The 24,909-nt window shown below is 37.4% G+C and overlaps 1 long non-coding RNA gene across 1 annotated transcript; it reads right to left on the bottom strand.

Moving 5' to 3' along the window:
* Positions 1-2,300: 2,300 nt before the first annotated feature.
* LOC113602900 (uncharacterized) lies at positions 2,301-24,452 on the bottom strand. Its single transcript, XR_003424431.2, has 4 exons — positions 24,089-24,452; positions 19,686-19,820; positions 5,098-5,322; positions 2,301-2,985 (listed from the first exon to the last, which is right to left on the bottom strand). It is a non-coding gene; the product is annotated as an uncharacterized LOC113602900 (long non-coding RNA).
* Between the last annotated feature and the right edge of the window lie 457 nt (positions 24,453-24,909).

Genomic DNA, 24,909 nt, shown 5'->3' on the forward strand with positions numbered 1-24,909 from the left:
CAGATCAAATATATCTTTAGCATATTTTCCAAGTATATTGAAAAGCATGGCTATTGGTACAAAGGTTTTAGAATTACTGAAAAGCATATTTAATGATGAAATGATTATCACCACTAATTTTTTATTTTTAAAAATTTTATTTTCGTATATCAATTATTTAGATTTTAAAACTATTTCTTTTTATTATTTAAATTTTATTTAGTCAACATACAGTGCATATTGGTTTCAGGAATAGAATTCACTGATTCATCACTTACATACAACACCCAGTGCTCATCACAAGTGCCCTCCTTAATACCTATCACCCATTTAGCCCATCCCCTGCCCACCTTCCCTCTATCAACCCTCAGTTTGTTCTCTGTAGTTAAGAGTCCCTTATGGTTTGCCTCCCTCTCTCTTTTTTCCCTTCCCCTATGCTCATCTGTTTTGCTTCTTAAACTCCATATATGAGTGAAATCATATGGTGTTTGTCTTTTTCTGACTTATTTTGCTTAGCATAATACACTCTAGCTCCATCCATGTTGTTGCAAATGGCAAGATTTCATTCTTTTTGATGGCCGAGTAATATTCCATTATATCACCTCTTCTTTATCCATTTGTCAGTCAATGTACATTTGGGCTCTTTCCATAAATTTGGCTATTGTTAATAGTGCTGCTATAAACATCAGTGTGCATGTGCCTCTTTTAATCAGTATTTTTGTATCCTTTGGGTAAATACCAGTAGTGCAACTGCTGGGTCATAGAGTGGTTCTATTTTTAACTTTTTGAGAAAATTCCTTAAGCTTTCTGGAGTGGCTGCACCAGTTTGCATTCCTTTCAACAGTGTAAGAGGGTACTCCTTTTTCTGCATCCTTGCCAACACCTGTTGTTTCCTGTTAATTTCAGCCACTCTGACAGGTGTGAGGTGGCATCCCATTGTGGTCTTGAATTGTATTTCCCTGATGATGAGTGATGTTGAGCATCTTTTCATGTATCTGTTGGCCATCTGCATGTGTTCTTTGGAAAAGTATCTATTCATGTCTTCAGCCCATTTCTTAACAGGATTATTTATTTTCGGGGTGTTGAGTTTGTTGAGTTTCCTATAGATTTTGGATAGTAACCCTTTATCAGATGGGACATTTGCATATATCTTCTCCCATTCTGTAGGCTGTCTTTTAGTTTAGTTGATTATTTCCTTCACTCTCTGGAAGCTTTTTATCTGTACAAACAATTCTAAAATTTGTATGGAACCACAAAAGACCCTGAATAGCAAAAGCAATCTGAAAAAGAAAAACAAAGCTGGAGGTATTAACAATTCCAGACTTCAAGTTATATTACAAAGCTGTAGCCATCAAGACAGTATGGTACTGACACAAAAACAGACACATAGATCAATGGAACAGAATAGAAAACCTAGAAATGGACCCACAATGATATAGTTAACTAATCTTTGACAAAGCAAGAAAAAATATCCAATAGAAGAAAGATACTCTTTTCAACAAATGGTGTTGGGAAACCTGGACAGCAACATGCAGAAGAAAAACTGTACCACTTACATACACCATGTGCAAAATAAATTCATAATGGATGAAAGACCTAAATGTGAGACAAGAAACCATCAAAATCCTAGAGGAGAACACAGACAGCAACCTCTTTGACTTCCGCTGTAGCAGCTTCTTAGTAGACGCGCCTCTAGAGGCAAGGGGAAAAAAAGCAAAAGTGAACTATTGGGACTTCATCAAATAATAGAATAGTGTATAAAATCTACCTCTCTTCAGCCATGAAATTTAGTTAAATATTTGCCTCAGATTCTTTAAAATGTAAAGCAAAAAATTTACCTTATTTTTCTTCTCCCTGAAAGTATGGAGGTTACTTAATGTTCATTGCTAAGGAATCAGTTGCAAACTAGCATAATTTAACCTCTTTCTTCAGACACTGAATTGCCCTTTAAAAATGATAATTGGTAAGTAAGTTAAATAAAAATTCATATGAGCTTGCCCTTTGCATGGCTGTCTGTCAATATTTGTCAAGTTTTTATATAATGAAATGATCTTGGCATTTCTCTAGCAAATCATGTACCAAGGATTATCAAAATTAGGTAACTATTTTTATATACAGATTTTTTTTAAAGAAGAAACTATTTCTTGGACAGTATTATCAACAATAATTGGGAATAATAGAAAACAAAAGAAGAAATTATTTCAATTCAGTAAATAAAACAATAGGGGGGATGAGAAAATTAGATTTAATGTATTAAATTTAGGAAAGATATGTGTGATAACTTTGATGTTGGGAACATTCTCTAAATACTCATCATTTTAATAAGCATGTTTTTCAGCAACTCTGAAGTTCATGTATCAGCAGTTACTATTTTAGATTTATAAATGGAAATACATGTGGGAAAATACACTTTCTGTTATAATTTCATTGACTGTGAACTGTTAGAGGAACTTTTAAAAATACCAAGGATTGGGTGCCTGGGTGGCTCAGTTGGTAGAGCGTCCGACTTTGGCTCCGTTCCTGATCTCAGGATTCGTGGGTTCGCGCCCTGTGAAGGGCTCTGTGCTGACAGCTTCAGATTCTGTGTCTCCCTCTCTCTCTGCCCCTCCCCCATCTCAAACATAAATAAACATTTAAAAAATGAAGAAAAAAAACCCACTAAGGATTTCTGGCTACTTTGGTTCATATGTGGCACTTTTATTTTTCTGTATATAGCTTCAAAGAATATCCATTTGACTTTCTCTCTTCTTGGTTTAGTGGATATCAAACAAAGTTATTCAGAAATTTCTGGCTAATGCTTTAAAAATAAACAGCCTCCTAAAAAAGGGGAGAAGCGTCTGGGTGGCTCAGTGGGTTAAGTGTCTGACTCTTGATTTCGACTCAGGTCATGATCTCAGTCAGTTGTCAGATCTAACGCTGCATCGATGCTAGGTGTGGAGTCTGCATAAGATTCTCTCTTTCCCTCTGCTCCTCTCCCCAACTCACACTCATGTGGTCCCTGTCTCTCTGAATAAATAAGTACATGAATATATACTAAATTAAAAAATAGAAATAAAAATAACCTCCTGAAAGTACATGCACCTAAAAACAACAAAAATACAAAAAGACATAACCAAATGGGAGATTTTGTCTTTATTTATGTACAGGAAAGTGTTTTAATAAATCAGTGAATTAGGAACTTTGGCTATTTTAGAAAAATAATAAATCCATATTTTATAACCAAAGGGTCTTTAAGGAAAATATCATTTTTAAAGAGTCAGTAGGACAATAAATACAACTTTAATCCAAATTCAATTTGTAGAATTATTACTTAAAAATTGCAACCTAGGGGCATCTGGGTGGCTAAGTCGGTTAAGCATCCGACTTCGGCTCAGGTCGTGATCTCCTGGCCCGTGAGTTCGAGCCCCGCGTCGGGCTCTGTGCTGACAGCTCATAGCTTGGAGCCTGCTTCAGATTCTGTGTCTCCCTCTCTCTCTGTCCCTCCCCAGCTTGTGCTCTCTCTTTCTCAAAAATGAACATTAAAAAAATAAATTAAAAAAAATAACTCTTTTAAAAAAAAAGTTTTTTCAACCTAAAGCTGTAGTTGCTAACGACAAAATTTAAAACATACTCTACATTTCAAGAAATTTAAAAATACGACTGGAAAGAATTAAAGTATTATAAATTTGTGCATCAACATGGGTGAGTACATTGAGCAGAAGTAAAACTACTGATATCTTCGAACACAGTAGATAATCACAATTTCCCATATACTTCACTTTCATTTTTATACTTTTATCATGTATATTGACAATCAAAATCTCGAACACATTTTAAACCATATTTTAATTTGTATCTGCTCTTATATTGCCATCCAAAAATTAATATTCTTTATCATCCCTCATTTTTAGTCTCATCTTGTCCAATTTGATTTTGATATTGAATTTATAGTTCCACTGCAGAATGACTAGGGCATACATCTTAAATACCTCAAAGAAGGAATTTTAAGGAATTTCCAAATTCCAGAAATTTTCCAAATTATCAGAAAATAATTGATAAAACCAATAATGGTATTTGGAATTGTTGCAGTAATAGGATGTCATGAATAACGACATATAATATTCAATATCATTTAACTGGTGAAGCATGCCATGTTAAGAAGACCTAAAGCTTTTAACTTCATTCGCATTAGGGATAAATTCCTTGTAGCAGATGCGTTGGAAATAGCATGTCTGATTTGGTGGGCTGTTTAAATAACTGGCAGGTGGCTAGTTTTGTAAGCAGTGACAAAGTGGTAAGGTTGGGTTAGGCAGGCACTTCCTTAGAACTGCTACCCACCTGCATGATGGGAAATACTGTTTGCTTTACTTAAATAGATGTTTCAGTTCACTTCAATAGGATAATTAAGTATGTACACACTAGATACTGTGAGGTTCCAACATGTACTGATTGCTAGACTCAGCCCTTTTAATAATGTCCAATTGAATAAATGAGCAAATCACAGATGATATCGTGTATAGATTTTAGCCTAGTAAATAAATTGTAATTACTTTAAGTAGAGAAATTCTTCAGCTGAAGGGTCCAATCCTTCAAATCTGGTTTTCACTTAAAAATCAAGAAGAAATAGTCTTAAAGTAAAATGAAAATTTTTGGTACCCTAATTTCAAATGACCGATAAGCCAACTGTCTGTCTAGGCAAATAAAATTATTTTTGTGGGGTATATTGGACAGTTACATTACCAGTGACTAGTGGACTAACGCAGACAAGAAGGATAATTAGAAATAAGTCACTTAAACCACATTGGTATTGTTTCCTTGGAAGGAAATTTTTATCAACATGCACCCATTTCTTTTATTTTAATTTTTAAATTTATTTATTTCTCAGAGAGAGAGAGAGAGAGAGAAAGAGAGCGAGCATGGGTGGGGGAGGCGCAGAGAGTGAGAGAGGGAGACACAGAATCTGAAGCAGGCTCCAGGCTCTGAGCTGTCAGCACAGAGCCTGACGCGGGGCTCGAACTCACGGACCATGAGATCACGACCTGAGCTGAAGTCAGACGCTCAACCGACTGAGGCACCCAGGTGCCCCAACACCCACCCACCCGTTTCTGACTCATGTCTTGGTCTCTTGTTTTATTGTACCTTATATGATTCATGTACCCATATGATTCAAGTCTCTGCGATGCAGCTTCTTCATATTCTGATTAGGTAATCCAGGCACTTAGTAGAAGAGGGTTATCTTTAGTCGAGGGAGAGGGATTAAGGTGATTCTTCATTTGGGCTTCAAGTCCAAAACCTTTTCTAATTTATCGTTTGTGAAACTGATCCTCATTTTTCTTCTCGTAATTATTGTTAGTTGTGTAGCACCTGGAAGGGAAGAGTAATGCATGATTGACAACAATCTCCAACAATTTACAGTTGACTAGTCACCCACTTAGTGCAAAGGGTGGAAAAGATTGAAGCAGAAAGATGATAGCTCAGTAGCTAGCAAGTTCAACATTTTTTTTGCTGTTCTTTCTGGGACCTCGTTTCCTTTTCTATGCATTGAATAGGTAAGTCATTCCTAAGTCTCACTATTCTTCTGCTTGCCCTCATTTAATCCTTACATTTTATATGATTACATCTATAATAATAAATTACGTAAGAGCAGAGAAAATATCAGCCATTTTAAAATGTCAATTTTTGGCACTTATAAATAGAGTTGCTATAAAAAGTCATGTGCAAGTTATTTACATGTTTATTTATTTATTTTGGATTTTGAAAATTTTATTTAAACCAAGGTAGTTAACATATAGCATAATGATGGCGTTAGGAGTAGAATTTAGTGATTCATCACTTACATATAACACTCAGTGCTCATCCCAACAAGTGCCCTCCTTAATGCCCACCACCCATCCTCCCACACAGAACCCTCCAGCAACCTTCAGTTTATTCTCTGTGTTTAAGAGTCTCTTATGGTTTTTCTCCCTTTCTGTCTTTATCTTCTTTTTCCTTCCCTTCCTGTATGTTCAGCTGTTTTGTATCTTAAATTCCACATGTGAGTGAAATCATATGGTCTTTGTCTCTCTCTGACTGACTCAGTTCACTTAGCATAATAGCGTCTAGTTCCATCCACGTTGTTGCAAATGGCAAGATCTCATTCTTTTTGATCATCGAGTAATATTCCATTGTATATCTATACCACCTATTCTTTATTCATTCATCAGTCGACAGACATTTGGGCTCTTTCCATAACTTGACTATTGTGGATAGCAGTGCTATAAACACTGGGGTGTATGTGCCCTTCTGAATCAGCATTTTTGTATCCTTTGGATAAATACCGAGTGGTGCAATTGCTGGGTTGTAGGCTAGGTTTTTATGTGGACATAACTTTTTAACTCCTTTGGGTATATATACCTAAGACATGATTGTTGGATCATATAGAAAGACTGTGCTTAGCTTTGTAAAACAAAGATACATCTATGCTATTAGCTCTTCATAGAAAGTGAAATATATTTTTAGGACAATAAAGTAATCCTATGATTATTAGGTGTGATTTATCCTTAAAAAAAGCTTTTCTTTTGGCCAGAGAGGTAATTTTAATTCTAGCTTCTGAGTTTGTATTGTTTATTAGTTGATGAAATTCAATTGTTCTTTGAAATTAAAGATGTTGTGATTGTCCCAACCTAGTTCTGTTGCAATTATAAGGCCTTACCCAAGATTTCTGTTAATTTCCAGGGGACTTCCAGCTTTAGAATTAGTTCTGCTTCTGACTTTTTCTTACTTCCAAACTATACATTTTACTTGAATCTTATAGTCCTTGGCTATCACTTTCCCTTTACTGTTTTGTGAACATAGAGTCCAACCTTATTTTATTAGATTCTTTACACACACCCACTCACACTCACATGCACACGCACACGTGCACATACAGAGGCATGCACATACAGAGGCATACACACACTGACACACACACTCACACACACGCACACACAGAGGCATACACGCAAACATAATAAAACAAGCTTTATACAAACCACTTGTGGGAAGAGCATATCTCATTAAAGGTTTGAGAACAAACTGGTTTTCTATCATGGAGGTGCTCATTGCTCATCCCCCCTTCTTTTCAAGACTCTTTCATTAGAACCAACCTTCTCCTTCTTCTTACCCCTCACCTTAGGTTTCCTCAAAGATACTCAAATCACCTTCTTGTCCAGAACAATTTAGTTCTTTAAATGATGCTTGGCAAGACTCCAGGCATAATTTTGTGTATCCAAAGACTCAATGCCTTTGCTAGAAAAATGGGCTATTTATGCCCCCTCTTCCCATTCAGTAGCATGGACAAGCTGGCAGAGGCTTTGACATTTCATTTTATTCTATTCTCTCATCCCTGTCAGTCTTTGAATAAAAGGCAGTAATGCAGAGATTTATTTTTCCTTTAATATGAAATATGTTATCCCTTTAGATGGATCGGGTGGTGATAATCAGTTTGGTTCTTAAACAATACTTTCTTATATAAATCAAATATCTGAAGGTTTTTCCAAATTGCTTTACATAATTACAGCCAAACTTTTTCATAGATGTTTACAAACTTTACCATAGGTGAATTTTATTCCAAAGTAGTTTTCATTAAACATTTTACTTTCTGAATTATACATTTTACTTTCTGAACCCACTACACATACATACACACACGCATTCAGTGCAGAGGGCTTTCAAACTATTTTAGAAAGGAAGAATATTCAGGTGATGTGTCATTAAAATTATGAGCTAGTATTATCAGTTTTCAACAGCATGCTTACTAATAACTAAGAAACATACGCTCGCACACACACATGGGTTTCTGTGGTGGGGATTTCACAGGGAGGGAATGTCCTGCCAAAGAGGAAGGAACTTGTTGAACATTATATGAGTGTGGAAGTTGTGAAGAGCAAAAAATGATTTCATATGTGGAAGAGAGAATGTGTTGGGGTTCTTTGCTGGCTCTAATTGACCTGTGTCCTTCAGCTCTACCCGCTTCCTCCCGTCATCACATACTGTGATTTATCTTCCTTGCTACACTTCCTTTCAAGTGTGTTCTGTGTTCTCCTACCATCGGATCTTTGCACATGCTGATCTTTCTACCTGGACCACTCAATTACTACTCAAGTTCCCCTCCTCCAACACTTCACCCTGTGTTTCCAATGACTAACTTTTATGTTTTTTACAGTCTCAGTTTATCTCTTACTCAGAGATCTATTTCCTGCTTTCTATCTAAATTATGTACCCTATCTTATAGAGTTTCAGAAGGCCTTATTTGTCTTCTTCATACCTCTTATTATAATTTTAAATTATTAATTAATTGACTTGTTTAATACTGTCTTTGTCACTAGATGCTATGGTCTATGAAGAATGAACACAGATGAAAAGAATATGGGGGGGGGAGGATAGGCTACAAATGATAGTATGTATCTGCTGTGCTTAAGAAATACATTGTATATTGTTGAATAAGACTTGTGTTATTTTTAAGTACATTATATTTGTCCAAAGGGTTAGATTTGAATGGTTAAGCTACACGTGAAGAGAGGCCTGCTAATCTTGCCATTTACAACTATGTGGGTAGAACTGGAGGGTATTATGCTAAGCAAAATTAGTCAGAGAAAGGCAAGTATCATATTACTTCACTCATATGAGGACTTTAAGATAGAAAACAGATAAACATAAGGGAAGGGAAACAAAAATAATATAAAAACAGGGAGGGGATACAACATAAGAGACTCTTAAATACAGAGAGCAAACTGAGGGTTGCTGGTGAGGTGTTGGGTGGGGAGATGGGCTAAATGGGCTATGGGCATTAAGGAGGGCACTTGTAGGGATGAGCACTGGGTGTTGTATGTAAGTGATGAATCACTAAATTCTATTCCTAAAATCATTATTACACTATATGTTAAATAAATTGGATAAATTAAGAAAAAGTATTTAAAAAAAAGAAAAGTCCAGATTGTAAAATCTGGGTTTTAATTTATTCAATTCATTAAGTATATGTTTGTCTGCATTTATAGATATTCACACATTCATTGCAGTTTTTTTTTATTTTTTTAATGTTTTTATTTATTTTTGAGACAGAGAGAGACACAGCATGAGCAGGGGAGGGGCAGAGAGAGGGAGACACAGAATCTGAAGCAGGCTCTAGGCTCTGAGCTGTCAGTACAGAGCCCGAAGTGGGACTTGAACTCACAGACGGTGAGACCATGACCTGAGCCAAAGTTGGACACTTAACCGACCGAGCCACCCAGGCACCCCTGAAGTTTTTATTTAACAGTTACAATTGTTCACTTCATTTCATCAGTGAAATATATATATATTTTACTTTCCATATTCATTTGCAAATGCTAACAGTGTAGTTACATAGAACTAAAAAGATGTATTCCATAAAAATCTTTCACATTTGATTTGTCTTTATAATATAAAAAAAAAAATCCAGGGCGCGCGCGCGCACGCGCGCGCACACACACACACACACACACACACACACACACACACACACACACAAAAGTGATGGCCTGCTAAAGCTGAGATACTTGTCCATTATTTTGGAAAATATCAAATTTGAGCTTATTTCATTCTACTTTTGCAATCTGGTCAGAATGTGTTACACTGGTCCTGTACAGGATGTGTAAATTCTTAAAGACACTCTTGCATTAGTTCATGCCCTTCAACAATTGTGTCTAGCAATCTCTACCAGGGGATAGGCCATAACACATTTTTGTAATTCTTCGTAATCTGAATCTCGACGCTGTAAGGTTAAGGAATGGTGTAAGGGAAAAAAAAATGTCTCCACGTAAAAGAAAGATGTTAGAAGGAGGAGTTAAGATGGGAGGAGAAATAGAGGGACCCTGGGCTTTCCTCGACCCTCAAACACAGCTGTATTGAGTCAGATTACTTGGAACACCCAGGAAATTGATCTGCAGACTTGCAAAATGATATCCATGTTTGCAGGGAGAGAGGGTGGCAGGTGCGAGGTGCATGGAAGTGAACTGGGGAAAAGAAAAATGGAGGTGCCACGGAGGTGCAAGGGACTCTTTCTATGGAGAGACAAAGGGAGAGAAAGAGAGAGGGGTTGAAAGAGTGTAGCATCAGGTTCACTCAAGAGAAATACCTCTCTGGACCATGGACTGGGGAGCCAGAGGTACTGAGAATTGCAGATTTTTTTACAAACAGCAGGTGGAGCTCAAACTTGGAGGTTTTGAACATGCAAGACTGTCTCTGGAGTAGAGTTCTGCTGTGCACTCCTGAGGAAAAGGAGGAAGCTGGCCCCAGAGTGCATGGTGTGGTGTAGGAATCTCCAGGGCGCCCTGGGAGAGAACATTCCCCTTCCTGGAATACTTCTGAAAGAGGGGATCTTTCCTCTCTAAGAACAAAAGACTCTATAGATGCCAGCAAAAGGCCTTTCACCTGCAGAGGACAGAGGCATGCCCAGAGGGCATATAACCTTATTGCTGCTTTTAGTGGCGCTACACGATAGAGTCCATGCACCATGCGGGTACAGGACTATGTTTCTAGGATAAAGGACTTCTGACACAGTGTGGAGAGGCTCTAATCCAGAGGAGGGGAGAGAGTCTGCACAGTGCTGGGTCCTTTAAGACTTTGAGTTTTGATTCCGAACTTCATGCCAAAGAAAAAATGTAGGAAAGCTGTGGTGCAGGGTGACCTGACCGCCCTCGCTATTCTGTGAGGGCTGCCTGAACAGTGGGCGAGAGGGAAGGGTAAGATCCCCTGTCCAGGGACACGAGATTGGGGTGACACTAACCTGGTGAGACTTCAGACAGCAACACACCAGCCTCCAGTGGAGGTGGGACCCGTGGACACCATACCTTGCTCCCTTGTGCCTGGCAACTGCTTATTTACTGGGACAAGACTGACTATGAGCCAATGCAGTGGGCCTCTCCTCCAGAAGATCTGCGCAGGCAGCACCTACAGCCACTAAGTGTACAGAAAATAGAGTGCTTCAAAGTGTCACCTGCAGTTCTGGTGGAAATAGGGCCAGGCTTACTTTTTGTTTTTCTTTTTTATCTTAAGCCTACTTTCGAATAGACTTATAGGTTGTTTGTTTGTTTAATTTCCTTTTGTCTCTCTCTCTCTTTTTTTTTTTTTTTTTTTTGGATCAAGCTTCTTTTTTTTCCTTTTCTTTTTCTTTCTTTTTTCTTTTTTTCTTTCTTTTCTTTTTCTTTGGAATCAGCCCTATAGTTTTTTATTCTCTGTTTGGTTTCCTTGGTTCCCTTTCCTTTTCTCTTTCTTTGGGATCAGGCCTTTTCCCACTTTTTCCAGGCTTACTTTAACAAACAAATCAAAGCACACCTAGTTACAAGTCCAAACCCTCCCCACTGTAAGTGAGGAGGAGCTCTGCAGAGGACTTACCAGTAGGAAAGAGAAGCCAAAACACAACAACAGAGTTCACACAACATACACCAAAACCACTTCCTGAAGTGCCAGGCCTTGGACACTGCATGACCCCTTTTTAATATAGCATTACTCCCAGCTACAGGAAACATAACAAGCTTTTAAAACAAATGGAAGACAGAAACTTACCCATAATGACAAGATGGAGGAATCCTCCCCAAAAGAAAGGTCAAGAAGAAATCACAGCCAGGGACTTGCTCAAAACATATATAAGCAATATATCTGAACAACTATCATAAGACTACTAGCTGAACTTGTAAAAAGGATAGAAGACACCGGATAAACCCTTGCTGTAGAGATCAAAGACCTAAAGACTAGTCAGACTGAAATAAAAAAAAATCTATAACTGAAATGCAAACCTCACGCAGCAAAGAAGTTGAATCAGTAATCAGACATCTCCTAAGAAATAAGAACCCTGGGCCAGATGGATTCCCAGGAGAATTCTACTAGGTATTTAAAGAAGACGTAATGCCTATTCTCCTCAAACTCTTCCAAAAAATAGAAATGGAAGTAAAGTTTCCAAACTCATTCTATGAAGCCAACATTATCTTGATTCCAAAATGAGACAAAGATCCCACTAAAAAGGAGACTTACAGGCCAATACCCCTGATGAAGCTGGATGCAAAAATTCTCAACAAGATAGTAGCAGATTGAATCCAACAGTATAGTAAAAGAATTATTCACCATGACCAAGTGGAATTTATTCCTAGGCTGCAAGGTTGGTTCAATATTCACAAATCAATCAGTGTACTACATTACATTAATAAAAGAAAGGATAAGAACCAGATAATCCTTTCAATAGAGGCAGGAAAAGCGTTTGACAAAAAAAAGCATTGATTCTTGATCAAAACCCTCAACAAAGTAGGGATAGATGGAACATACCTCAACATCATAAAGACATATACAAAATTCCCACAGCTAATCTCACCCTTAGTGGGGAGAAACTGAGATCCTTTCCTTTTTGGTCAGGAACAAGATAAGGATGACCACTCTCACCATTAATATTTAACATAGTACTGGAAATCTTAGCCTCAGCAATTAGACAACAAAATGAAATAAAGGACATACTAATCAGCAAGAAAGAAGTCACACTTTCACTATTTGCAGATGACATGATATTCGATGTAGAAGATGTGAGAGACTCCACCAAAAAATTGCTAGAACTAATACATGAATTCAGCAAAGTCACAGGATAAAATCAATATGCAGAAATCTATTGCATTTTTATACACCAATAATGAAGTAGCAGAAAAAGAAATCAAGGAACCAATAACATTTACAATCGCGCCAAAAAAAATAAGATATCTAGGAATAAAACTAACTAAAGAGGTAAAAGATCTATACTCTAAAAACTATAAGAGAATTATGAAAGAAACTGAAGAGAACACAAAAAAATGGAAAAACATTCCATGTTCATGGATTTAAAGAACAAACATTGTTCAAATGTCTCTACTAAACCAGTCTACACATTTAAGGCAATCCCTATCAAAATAATACCAGCATTCTTCACAGAGCTAGATCAAACAATCCTAAAATTTGTATGGAACCACAAAAGGCCCCAAATAGCCAAAGCAATCCTGGAAAAGAAAAACAAAACTGGAGGCATCATGATTCTAGATTTTAAGCTATATTACAAAGCTGTGGTCATCAAGACAGTATGGTACTGGCACAAAAACAGACACACAGATCAATGGAACAGAATAGAGAACCCAAAAACAGACCTAGAACTACATGGTTAACTAATCCTCAACAAAACAAGAAAGAAGGGGTGCCTGGGTGGCTCAGTCGGTTAAGCGTTTGACTTCAGCTCAGGTCATGATCCCACACTTCACGGGTTTGAGCCTTGTGTTGGGCTCCAAGCTGACAGCTTGGAGCCTGGAGCCTGCTTCAGATTCTGTATCCCCCTTGCCCCCCCCCCCCCACATTCTCTCTCTCTCTTTCTCTCTCACTCTCTCTCTCTCAAATATAAATAAACATTAAAGAATTTTAAAAAAACAAAGCAGTAAAAAATATTCAATGGGAAGAAGACAGTTTCTTCAACAAATGGTGTTGGGAAAACTGGACAGCGACATGCAGAAGAATGAACCTGGACCACTTTCTAACATCATACAGAAAAATAAGTTCAAAATGGATGAAAGACCTAAATGTGAAACAGGAAGCCATCAAAATCCTGGAGGAAAAAGCAGGCAGCAACCACTTTGACCTCAGCCAGAGCAACTTCTTACTAAACACATTGCTGAAGGCAAGGGAAACAAGAGCAAACATAAACTGTTAGGACTTCATCAAGATAAAAAGCTTCTGCACAGCAAAAGAAACAATCAAGAAAACTAAAAGGCATCCGATGGAATGGGAGAAGATATTTGCAAATGACATATCCAACTAAAATCTATAAAGAACTTAACAAACTCAGCATCCAAAAAACAAACAACCCAGTTAAGAAATGGATAGAAGACATGAATACACACTTTTCCAAAGAAGACATCCAGATGGCTAACAGACACGTGAAAAGATGCTCAATATCTCTCATCGTCAGGGAAATACAAATCAAGACCATGATAAGATACCACCTCACATCTGTCAGAATGGCTAAAATTAACAACACAACAAACAAGTTTTGGCAATGATGAGGAGAAAGGGGAACACTCTTGCACTTTTGGGAATGCATACTGATGCAGCCACTCAGGAGAATAGTGTGGAGGTTCCTGAAGAAACTAAAAGTAGAACTACCCTAATATCCAGCAATTGTGCTATTAGGTATTTATCCGAAGGTTGCAAAATTACAGATTCGAAGGGGTACATACACCCTGATGTGTATAGCAGCATTATCAACATAGCCAAACTATGGAGCAGAAGCTCAAATGTCCATTGACTGATGAATGGATAAAGATGATGTGGTATGTAAATATACAATGGAATATTACTCGGCCGTCAAAAAGAATGAACTCTTGCCATGTGCAAGGACGTCGATGGAGCTAGAATGTATTATGCTAAGTGAAATAAGTCAATCAGAGAAAGATAAATATTATTTCACTCATATATGAATTTAAAAAAACAAAACAGATAAATATATGGGAAGGGGTGGGGATAAAGAGAGGGAAACAAACCAATCTCTATTGGTTTTAATGATAGAGAACAAACAGGGTTGACGGAGGGAGGTGGGTGGGGGATGGGCTAGGTGGGTGATGGGTTTTAAGGAGGGCACATGTTGTGATGAGCACTGCGTGTTGTATGTAAGTGATGAATCACTGAATTCTACTCCTGAAACCAATATTGCACTGTATATTAATTAATTAAAATTTAAATTAAAAAGGTGCTAACTCATTTTAAATAGACTTGTTACTAAAAATGATTATTTTGTATGAAGCATTAAGGTAGTGACAGAAGCTTTACACATGTGTCATCATCTGTCAACATTCTTGACATACTCAACACTTGTAATTTGACAGTGCTATACACATTATTTTAAGTAGAAGATGAGAATATGTACCATTCTAGAGATCCTTTTGGTGGTTTTATGCTTACTCAATGCAATAGCAACTAAATTATTTTGATTTAGAATGAATTGACTTTTCTGTCTTTGGGGAACTCTAATTACCTTCAAGATAAGAGACAAGCAACCTCCTTCCACCCCAAATGCATACCTCTTTACTCTTCATGCTGCTTTCAAATGCCACCTTCTTAAGCCAATATCTTCATTTTAATTCCGGATTTATGTGTTTAAATCAACCACATACCAAGCAGTTGCAAGTGTAATGAGTTACCTCCACAAAATGAGAACCCCATGTTGAAGTTTGGGCCATGAGCCACTCTGACATTTAAAAACCAATAAAGTGGAGACATATTAAATAAAAGGAAGGGACACTGAAATACAATTTTTTTTTCATATCTTTTCAGAGGTAATTTTTAAAGCTCCTCTTAGAGTGACATAAAAAGATGTCTCAGCCATAATCCTCTGATTTCATAAGGGGCTCTTCAAACCTTCTTGACGTGTAAGTTTTTAACTCCAAAGTTCCAAAATCCTCCGTCTTCACTCACATTAACAGGAAACATATCATCACACGTCTTCACAATCAGAAGAACTCTTGAAACTCCCATCTTCTGATCTCAACTTCTGTACTTTCTGACTTACTTACGACTATTAAACCTATTGTTTGTCCACATTAAGCTTTTATTTCCTCAATCCGTGCCTATTCACCAGCCCATATGCCCCTCCGGTTTTGGTTTCCTCACTTGTCCAAATACCATAGTCGGGGTTGATGGCAAATATTCCAAGAACCCCTGTGCCTCTCCTCTCACTCCACCTGTAGCTTCATGAAGCTGTAACTTAGAAACTTCAGCATGTACATTCTCCACTCGCAGGTTTGGGGATAGGACTGGAGAAAACCATGAGCTTCTGATAGTTTTCTATACACTCCTCTCAGTTGCCACTTATTCACCTTTCAGTGAAGCTTGATAATATTTCCACAATTCATTTTCCAAATTATACTCTTTGCCCTGTCAGTGGCATTTCTCCTATTTTCCTTGAATGGACCAACAATGTTTTCCTTCCTGCTTCCTAGTTTCTGTGATTGATCTAATAGTTAAATTAATATATGAGAACTAAACAGGAGAAAAAAAGATTTAATTTACTTTGTTTAAAGTGACTTTTGATAATTAAAAGTTATTATTTATTTATTTTTTTAGAGAGGAAAAATATGCACAAATTTGGGAGAGGGGCAGAGGGCAAGAGAGAGAATCTTAAGCTCAGTGCTCAGTGCAGAACCCAACATGGGGTTAGGTTGGATCCTATGATCCTGGGTTCACTACCCAAATCAATAGTTGGGTGCTCAACATAGTGAGCCACCCAATTTTTCAAAGTTCTCAATTTTAGGAAAGTAAAATTTACTATTTTTATTTTGTGGTTGGCCCTTATGTATCTTGTTTAAGAAACCATCCCCTACAACAAGTTGAGAGATATATAGTTTCTTCTAAAAGTTTTAAATTTCTGCCTTTGAAATATAAACTACTAATCTATTTCGAGTGGATTTTTGATGGCAGGAGGTTGAGAGTTTTTTCTTTCCTATAAACTATTACCTGAAGCTCATTTGTTGAATAATCCCACTCCTGAAGTTGCCCATGGTACATCCTCTCTGTCAACAGACACAACTCCAGACAGACAAGACTTGATTCTGGGTTTTCTATTTTGTTGCAATTGTCAGTCTGTCTATCACTGTGCTCATAAAACATGCTTTTAAGAACTATGTTTTACTAAGGGTGCCTGGGTGGCTCAGCTGGTTAAGCATCCAGCTTCGGTTCAGGTCATGATTTCATGGTTCGTGGGTTCGAGCCCAGTGTCAGGCTCTGTGCTGACAGCTCGGAGCCTGGAGCCTGCTTTGGATTCCCTGTCTCCCTCTCTCTCTGCCCCTCTGCTTCTCATGCTATGACTTTCTCTCTCTCTCTCACTCTCAAATACAAATAAACAATAAAATTTTTTAAAAACCTATAATTTTCTACTATGTCTTTATATATTTTAAGGAAAACTCTCCCTTGTTTTCCTCCTCATCCTTTTTTGCGAAAGTCTGGGCTAATTTTAGCACCGTGGTCTTTAATACAAATGTTAAATTCAATTTATCGAATCCCACGGGTAACCATACTAGAACTTAGGTTATAATTTTATCAATTTAAGAGATAAATTTGAGGAAAGTGCCATCTGTAAAATATCCTCTTCTTATCAATAAATGTGGGTGACCTCTCCATTTTCTTAATGTCCCTCAGTAAAGAATATCAGTTTGGCCTTAAGCAGTAAATGATTCTTAATATTCAGTCAATACTGATTGAATTGACTGATTCAGTCAATTGGTATAGAACACGTGCGACCTGGAAAACACTTTTACTCTGTGATCAGATTGTAAACAGCCAGAAGATAAACTGAAAACATCAGGGAAACTTTAAAGTTTTACTCAGAGAACAAAAGCAAATTCTTTCAGAATGCTCAGGAGCCCTGCAGATTTTTTTTCTTTCAAGGAGAGTCTGTTTAGGGAACATAAATATAGATTTAAAAATAGCTCTCATTTATTCATCGTAAAGCAGGACAGTTGCAGCATGGATAATTAAAAGACACAGATGTGTGCATGGACTCTTTAACCCGTGGAGCTCACATAAAGCTATTTTTGATATAGAAATATAATCTTGGAGTCCCAGAAACAGCCACAGATGCAACATTCTGCTGTCAGATGCCACATTCTGCCACTTACCATTACCCATAGACAATTACTGAAGATCATTATTTCCTATCACCTTCTGCACCAGAACATTTACCAGAGCTAACAAATAACAAAACTGACTAAATTCAAATTATCCTTCTGTTCCTCTCCTAACCTTCTTGATTTGGAACAATTAAATAGTCTAAATATAGGAGATGATTAGACTTGGATTGGAAAATCTCTAGATAACTATTTGGTTTGAAGTATTAAAGTTTTTTGTTGTTGTTGTTGTTTTTTTTCACAGAACCACCCTAGAACATCAATAATTTAGGCAATGGATTCCATTATTTCTGCAAATGTATAGGAATATTTTGTAAACTGTGGCAGAGCCACATTCTCTCTTTATCCAGAGATAAACAGGGACTATGATGAATCATCATTTGCCATGAAATGATTCAACTATCTCATCAGTACCTCCATATATGAGTTACAAATTACTTCCATAAAATATGTCTCCTTAAATTTCCATCTGTAAATTCTACTCAACCTTTAAGGCCCAACTAAATCAATATTAGGCTTCCCTAGTCATCAAAATAAAATGTGATTTATTTCCTCCCTTAATCCCCATGCCATCTTATACCTATCGTGACACCAACAGCATTTTATTTGTTCCTGTAATAACTTTTGGATTGTCTCATTTCACACACCTACTGTTAAGGGCAGAGAAACTATTGGTAATTTCTTAAATGGCATTTCGTAGACACAACTGATGTAATATAACATCTGGCTCATAGTCTAACACTCAATAAACATGTGGTCAGTCTGTAAATAACTAGTATACCATGAGAGAACAATCAGTTGCCTCTCTTATGTGCTTGAGGTGATGCTTTGTGTATGTACACTTAATATTTAGATAACTAGAGTGTGCATTAAGGCCTAATGGGAAAGGACAGGCCAGGATCCTCACTGATTCACGAGGGTCAGTCAGAACTGGGATACTGTGCTATGATAAGCTCAGTCTATTTATGTTGACTTCATGCTTCCTGCTTAGGAGAGCTGTAAGCAGCCACCTAACTTTAATTCTCCTTGCACAGAGGGCAACACTTAACCGAAATCTTATTTTTTTTTTATATCATGAAACTTTCCTAATAACATGGTAGTGTTTTTATCCAGATGTAGAAAACAAACATCTCCCAGACAACAATGGAGAACTAATATATAAACTAGTTGGTTTAGGACATAAGTGGTTCTTTAAAATAATTAATTTTCATTATATTTTTTATGAAAACAAACAGAATATCCAGGAAATGACATATTGCTGTATAGAAAGAACAGGTGCCCAGGATATTAAGCCGGTGTTAGTAAATCTGAAGAATACATGCACTTGTCAGCCCTCATAGATTCCCTTAGGTCTTGCTATTGGTCCTCCTTAAAAATCCATTGGCCACAATCATCATCAATCAAGTTTTACATATATAAATAGATTCCAAATTTATTCTTTCAACAAAAATGGCTCCTTTGTGCTTGGCAATGTGGGGCGAGGTTTTATGAACCACAGATTAAGAAAAACCTCCATTGGGGCGCCTGGGTGGCTCAGTCAGTTGAGTGTCTGACTTTGGCTCAGGTCATGATCTCATTTGTGGATTGGAGCCCTGCGTCGGGCTCTGCGCTGACAGCTCAGAGCCTGGAGCCTGCTTCGGATTCTGTGTCTCCCTCTCTCTCCGCCCCTCCCCTGCTCATGCTCTGTCTCTCTCTCTCAAAAATAAATACACATTAAAAAAATGTAAAACAGGGAAAACCTCCATTCATGAATCTCACATTCAGGTTACTGAGAAAAAGGAGCATTCTGTTAATATAGACTAGAGCTCAGGATTAAGTCAGAACTTCAGGTTTTTAGTGCAAAATTCCACAAGCATTTTTTTTTCTCCTTACCATAGATGTGGCTAACTGTATCCAATTACAAACAGTTGGTGTCTTTGCTCCATGTTTAATGATGGCTTCATGGAAATTAAAGAAACAAAGGTCAGCGATGTAAACAGTTATTTGAATAAACGAGCAGTTACCGAAGCCACTGAGCCTTTCCCTTAAAAATACACTGGCAGAAAATTTGCTTTACTTTTGCAACATTACCTTGGCTTTACCCCTTGATTCCGAACACCAAATAGAATCCCCGAATTCATAGCATCATCTGTCAGGTGAATGCCATAAATGCAGTTTTCACTACCGACGGCTCAAACTAGTGTGTGTCATGCAACTGTTGGCAACCTGCCAAGAGAATTGTGTATTTTAAAGTCGTGTCAAAAGTTGAAATGGTTAAAAGACAAGGCTATTACTTACTTACTTACTTACTTACTTACTTATTTATTTAGAAAGCACCAGCGGAGAAAGGGCAGAGAAAGAGGACAGAGAGAGAATCCCAAGCAGGCTCCACACTGTCCGTGCGGAGCCTGCTCCGGGGGCTCAAACTCGAACTGTGAGATTGTGACCTGAGCCAAAGTCAGACACTCAACCTACTGAGCCACCCAGGCACCCTTATAATTTATACTCAGATCGAAGTAAAACTATTAATTAAAAGATACTTTTTAACATTTTTTTAAGTTTGTTTATTTTTGAGAGAGAAAGAGCGAGCTCTCATGTGCACAAGAGCAAGGGAGGAGGGGCAAAGAGAGAGAGAGAGAGAGAGAGAGAGAATTTAAAGCAGGCTCCACACTGTCATCATGGAGACCAACATGGGGCTCAATCCCAATCCCACAAGCCGTGAGATCATGACCTGAGCTAAAATCAAGGATCAGCTGCTTAACTGACTGAGCCACTCAGGCACCCCTAGAAGATACTTTTAGGTGAGACAGTATATTATCCGATGCATGGGAGCCTGGGGATATGAGGAGTGATCAAGTCCGCACTTGTTACTTTTGTGTAGATTATCCCCACGGAATGAGACCACTGGGGCTAATGGTTTTTGAAACAGCCCTATTCTCTCTAGTAAATTTGGAATCTACATGACAAATCTTCACTGGTCAGATTAGGTTTGGTATCCTTTATATCATGTACTCTTATTTTTATTATTTTTCAAATTTGCTAAATCTACTCATGAGCCTGTTTCTTGACTCCTGGTTTTGTAATCTGGAATGAGGCACCTTGTGTAATGAAATGTTTCCCTTCTTATTCGAATAAAAGTCAGTTTCTTTAAGGTTTATGTAACTTCCCAAAGTTGAAAAATGACTGGACTTTTCTAGAAGACCTTACCTAGGAAGTTGTCATTTATTTCCTAGTATTGTTCTTTTTTATATGAAAGGGACTTGTCAAAATATCTAGTCTTCAGAAAGTTCACACTCCCGGTCATTTTCCACTTAAAAGGAGGTAGGGGCAAAATAGTGGTGATTTTTGTCTCTGAATGAGAGGTGTTCTCTTGGTCCAGAAACAAATTAGAGAACAACACTAAGAGTGTATCAAGTAGGTAATGAATGTGAATTAAGTGGATAATATTCACTTCCAGCAGTTGAAATTCGAGTATGAGATTTGGAGCTAGACAGACCTCCTAACTCCACTACCCACTGCCCGGGAGACTTTATGAGTTTTTGCTTATTTCCCTACGAGCCCAGCAAGTATACAGGAAAAGCAATAATTGAATGTGTACTGAAAGGTACTGGAAGGTAAGAGACAGCAGAGCTGAGGAGTTGATACCTAACCTGGATTTCCTATGTGTCATGCCATGCATGCTGTTTGGAGCTTACTAAACTCTCAAAGCAAAATTATAAGATACTTTCTGAAAGGAAATATACTACTTTTATGGAACTACAACTGATTTTTAAAAAATCGTTTTCGCTAGGCAGAGAATATATAATGGAAAGAAAAAAAATATTTAAACATGAAGATGTAGAAGTTGAAGGAGTCATTCGACCTTGGATGGAAAACAGGAATGTTAATATTATTTTTTAGGCAATAAGGATCCTTTCTCTAAATGCAAGAGAGACCAATTCTTGTTAAAACAGTTTGTTCCTTATGTCATGGTTTTGCTTAGAGCAAATGACAGGCGAGATGTGTACCAGCTTTGGAGTTTGTGACTTCTTGTTGATATATATTCCAGGGAGTTTCCTAAATGAATGGTTTCTTGGAAAACAGCTAAATGGTTTCCTGCCTGAGATATTCTATCTTACCTTCATGCTGCTCATTTCTGCTCTAGGTAAGAGTGGAACATGTCTTCCTCTAAGATATTAGCACATTTGAAGCTCATCTGACGCAGTGGGTTTACTACTCATTCCTTGAAGCAGTTTCTTGACTCTGCTTCCAGACAGCTGCATTCTTGGTCTACCTCTGACTTCATTGGATCCATTAGTTTCCTTGGCTGGATGTGCTTCATCTTCACTGCCTCTGAACATTGGAAGGACTCAGGGTTCCAGTCCAATCTTCTGCTCTTTAAATTCACATCTAGGTGACCCGGGGCTCCTGGGTGGCTCAGTCGGTTGAGCATCCAACTTCAGCTCAGGTCATGATCTCATGGTTTGTGAGTTCGAGCCCGGCGTTGGGCTCTGTGCTGACAGCTCAGAGCCTGGAGCCTGCTTCGGATTCTGTGTCTCCCTCTCTGCCCCTCTCCCACTCACACTCTATCTCTCAAAAATGAATAAACGTTAAAAAAAATTTAATTCACATTTAGGTGACCTTATCCATTGGCCCCAGCCTTCCACCTGATCTCCAACTCAGATATTCAACTGCCTGCTCAGTGTCTCCACCTGAATTTCTAATAGATACCTCAAACTTAAGAGGCCCAAAAAATAATGTTTTCATTTCCTGTATCTCCATACATGCTCCTCCCCTAGTCTCTCTTAGCTCAGAAATTAAACTAACCATTGCTCACAAAACGAAGCTCCTTTTCAGTCATAGTCCACATATTTCACATTCTCTCAGATGTCCTATATAATCCACTTAAATATATATCGCAAGTCTAATTCTCTCCACCTCCACTGCAACTGTCCTAGTCTAAGCCAAACCATCTGTTGCTAGAATATTTAACATCCAAACGTCCCCAACTTCCAACCTTGCTGTCCTGTAAGAGGTCTCCATGCAGCATCCTGAGCAATATTATTAACATGTATAGCTGATTGTTATCAGTCTCTTGCTCCAAAATCTCCCAAACACATTTAACATAATCCAAATTCTTTACTATAACCTACAAAACCCTCTAAAATAAGGTTTCTGGTTCCCTCTCTGGCCTCATTTTTCCTTCTCCCCCCTTGTATATTCCACTCAAGCAAAAGCAGCCATACTTCGGTTTCACAAAGATACTCATTTCCATCTCTAGGCCTTTGTACTTGCTTCCTCGTGCCTGAAATATTCTTACTACAGACAATCACATGGCTTGTTTTCTTAGGTCATTATTCTCAAATTGAGCATTCTGTCCAAAGAGAGTCTTTTTCTGTTGATTCTATTTAAAATAGGCTGTTCTTGGGGCACCCAGGTGGCTCAGTCAGTTAAGTGTCCAACTTCAGCTCAGGTCATGATCTCACAGTTTGTGGGTACGAGCCCCATGTCAGGCTCTGGGCTGACAGCTTGAAGCCTGGAGCCTGCTTCAGATTCTGTGTCTCCCTCTCTCTCTGCCCTTCCCCCATTCAGGCTGTTTCTCTCTCCCTCAAAAATAATAAAATGAACATTAAAAAACTTTAAAAAGATAAAATAGGCTGTTCTTGCTCTCTTACCTTCTTATTTAGTTTAAATTCCTATATATTATCTATCACTGTCTAACATTATAGTATAGATTTATTTGTTAATTATCTGATTGTTCTATGGAATGTAAGCTTCTCAAGGAAAATTTACCTTAGTCATTGATACTCTCTGTCTTTTACCTGGGCTATTTCTGGGCATATAGCAAGTGCTTATTATTTGCTGAATGGATTATTAAAGGGAATGGAATTATAAACATTTTGGGATCCTCAAAAGCAGCAGTGGAAGCTAGAAGACTGTTTTTAAACCAGTGTGAACTAGGTGTGGTGATGAACAATTAGACCAATAGACTACACGTGAGAGCTCAGAACCAGGGCCAAGAATACATGGCAGCTTGAATTCCCAGAGGTGGCATCACTGATGAGTGTGAAAAGGATGTACCATTCAGTAAATAGTATCAGGATAATAGGTTATCCATGGCAAACAAAAAAATTAAAACTGAATCTCTACCTCTCATCCTATACAAAAATAATTAATTAATTAATTCCACAGACAGTTCAAAAGTAAAACTTTATTTTTAACGTGTAGGGGAATATAGAAAATTATCATTATAACCTAAGAGTATAATGAGATTTCTTTGATAGATGCAAAAAAAAAAATTCATTAAAAAAAGATTGACGTATGTGTCTACAATCATAATCTAGGATTTATTGTCACCAAAACAATACCAGAAGGTGTAAAATAATCAATTACAGACTGAGAGAAGCTATTTGCAGCAATCTAATTGACAAATCATTAATAATCTAGAATGTGAAGAGCTTTTATTTTCTATAGGCACATGGCAGGGGGGCAGGGGATGGGCAACAGACACATACCAGCAAATCACAGAAGAAGAAATGAGTGTCCAGTTCATAGAATATGCTCAATCCAGCCTGCAAGCAAGAGAATAAAAGAAAAAAGAAAACATGAGATATCGTTTCCCCTCTGTTCCCATCATTTTCTCTCTCCCTTCCTCCCTTCCTCTCTCTCCCTTTCTCTCTTTTTTTTTTTTAACTTTCATTGTGGTTCTTAGAGTTAGTCTAATATAGAGTACTATATCACCAGTAGAAGTGGAATTCTCTTTTTTATTTTGCATCTTTTATTTCAATATTTTGACAAAAGATAAATGTAAATTTTCTTTGAAGTAATGGGCATATTGGTGGAATAAATATTTCTTACTCTATTTCCATTCCTAATGACAATAACAACAAAAAAAGGAAATAACAATCATTAATTCCAAAACAGACCTGTCAAATACAATATAATTTGCAAAACTACATGACCAATTGCAGGGATGTGTAGCAGAAGAAATCATTATTGAAATGAAGGCAACAAAATGAGAAGAAACACTATTAAAAAATACTAAGAGGCCTAAAACATAGGCTTGATAAAACAAATCAAAAAGAAATGACAACGAAAAGCTAGAAATGATCAGAGAGAAACTAATTGATACAAAATAAACACAAATACATACAATGTATGCCTAACTTGCATTTCTACAAGAATAGGATAGACTGAGATAAAATCACTTATAATTTGATTTTAGAAGAAACGTTTTATTTTCTTTCTGAAATAAAGTATGACATTATAAAAAGACTTAAAAGTCATGCTGTTTGATAAGAAAAGTTGATCCAGAATTATCAGTATGGAGATGTAT

The sequence above is a fragment of the Acinonyx jubatus genome, chromosome B4 (assembly GCF_027475565.1).
Source record: "Acinonyx jubatus isolate Ajub_Pintada_27869175 chromosome B4, VMU_Ajub_asm_v1.0, whole genome shotgun sequence".
Taxonomy (NCBI): Eukaryota; Metazoa; Chordata; class Mammalia; order Carnivora; family Felidae; genus Acinonyx; species Acinonyx jubatus.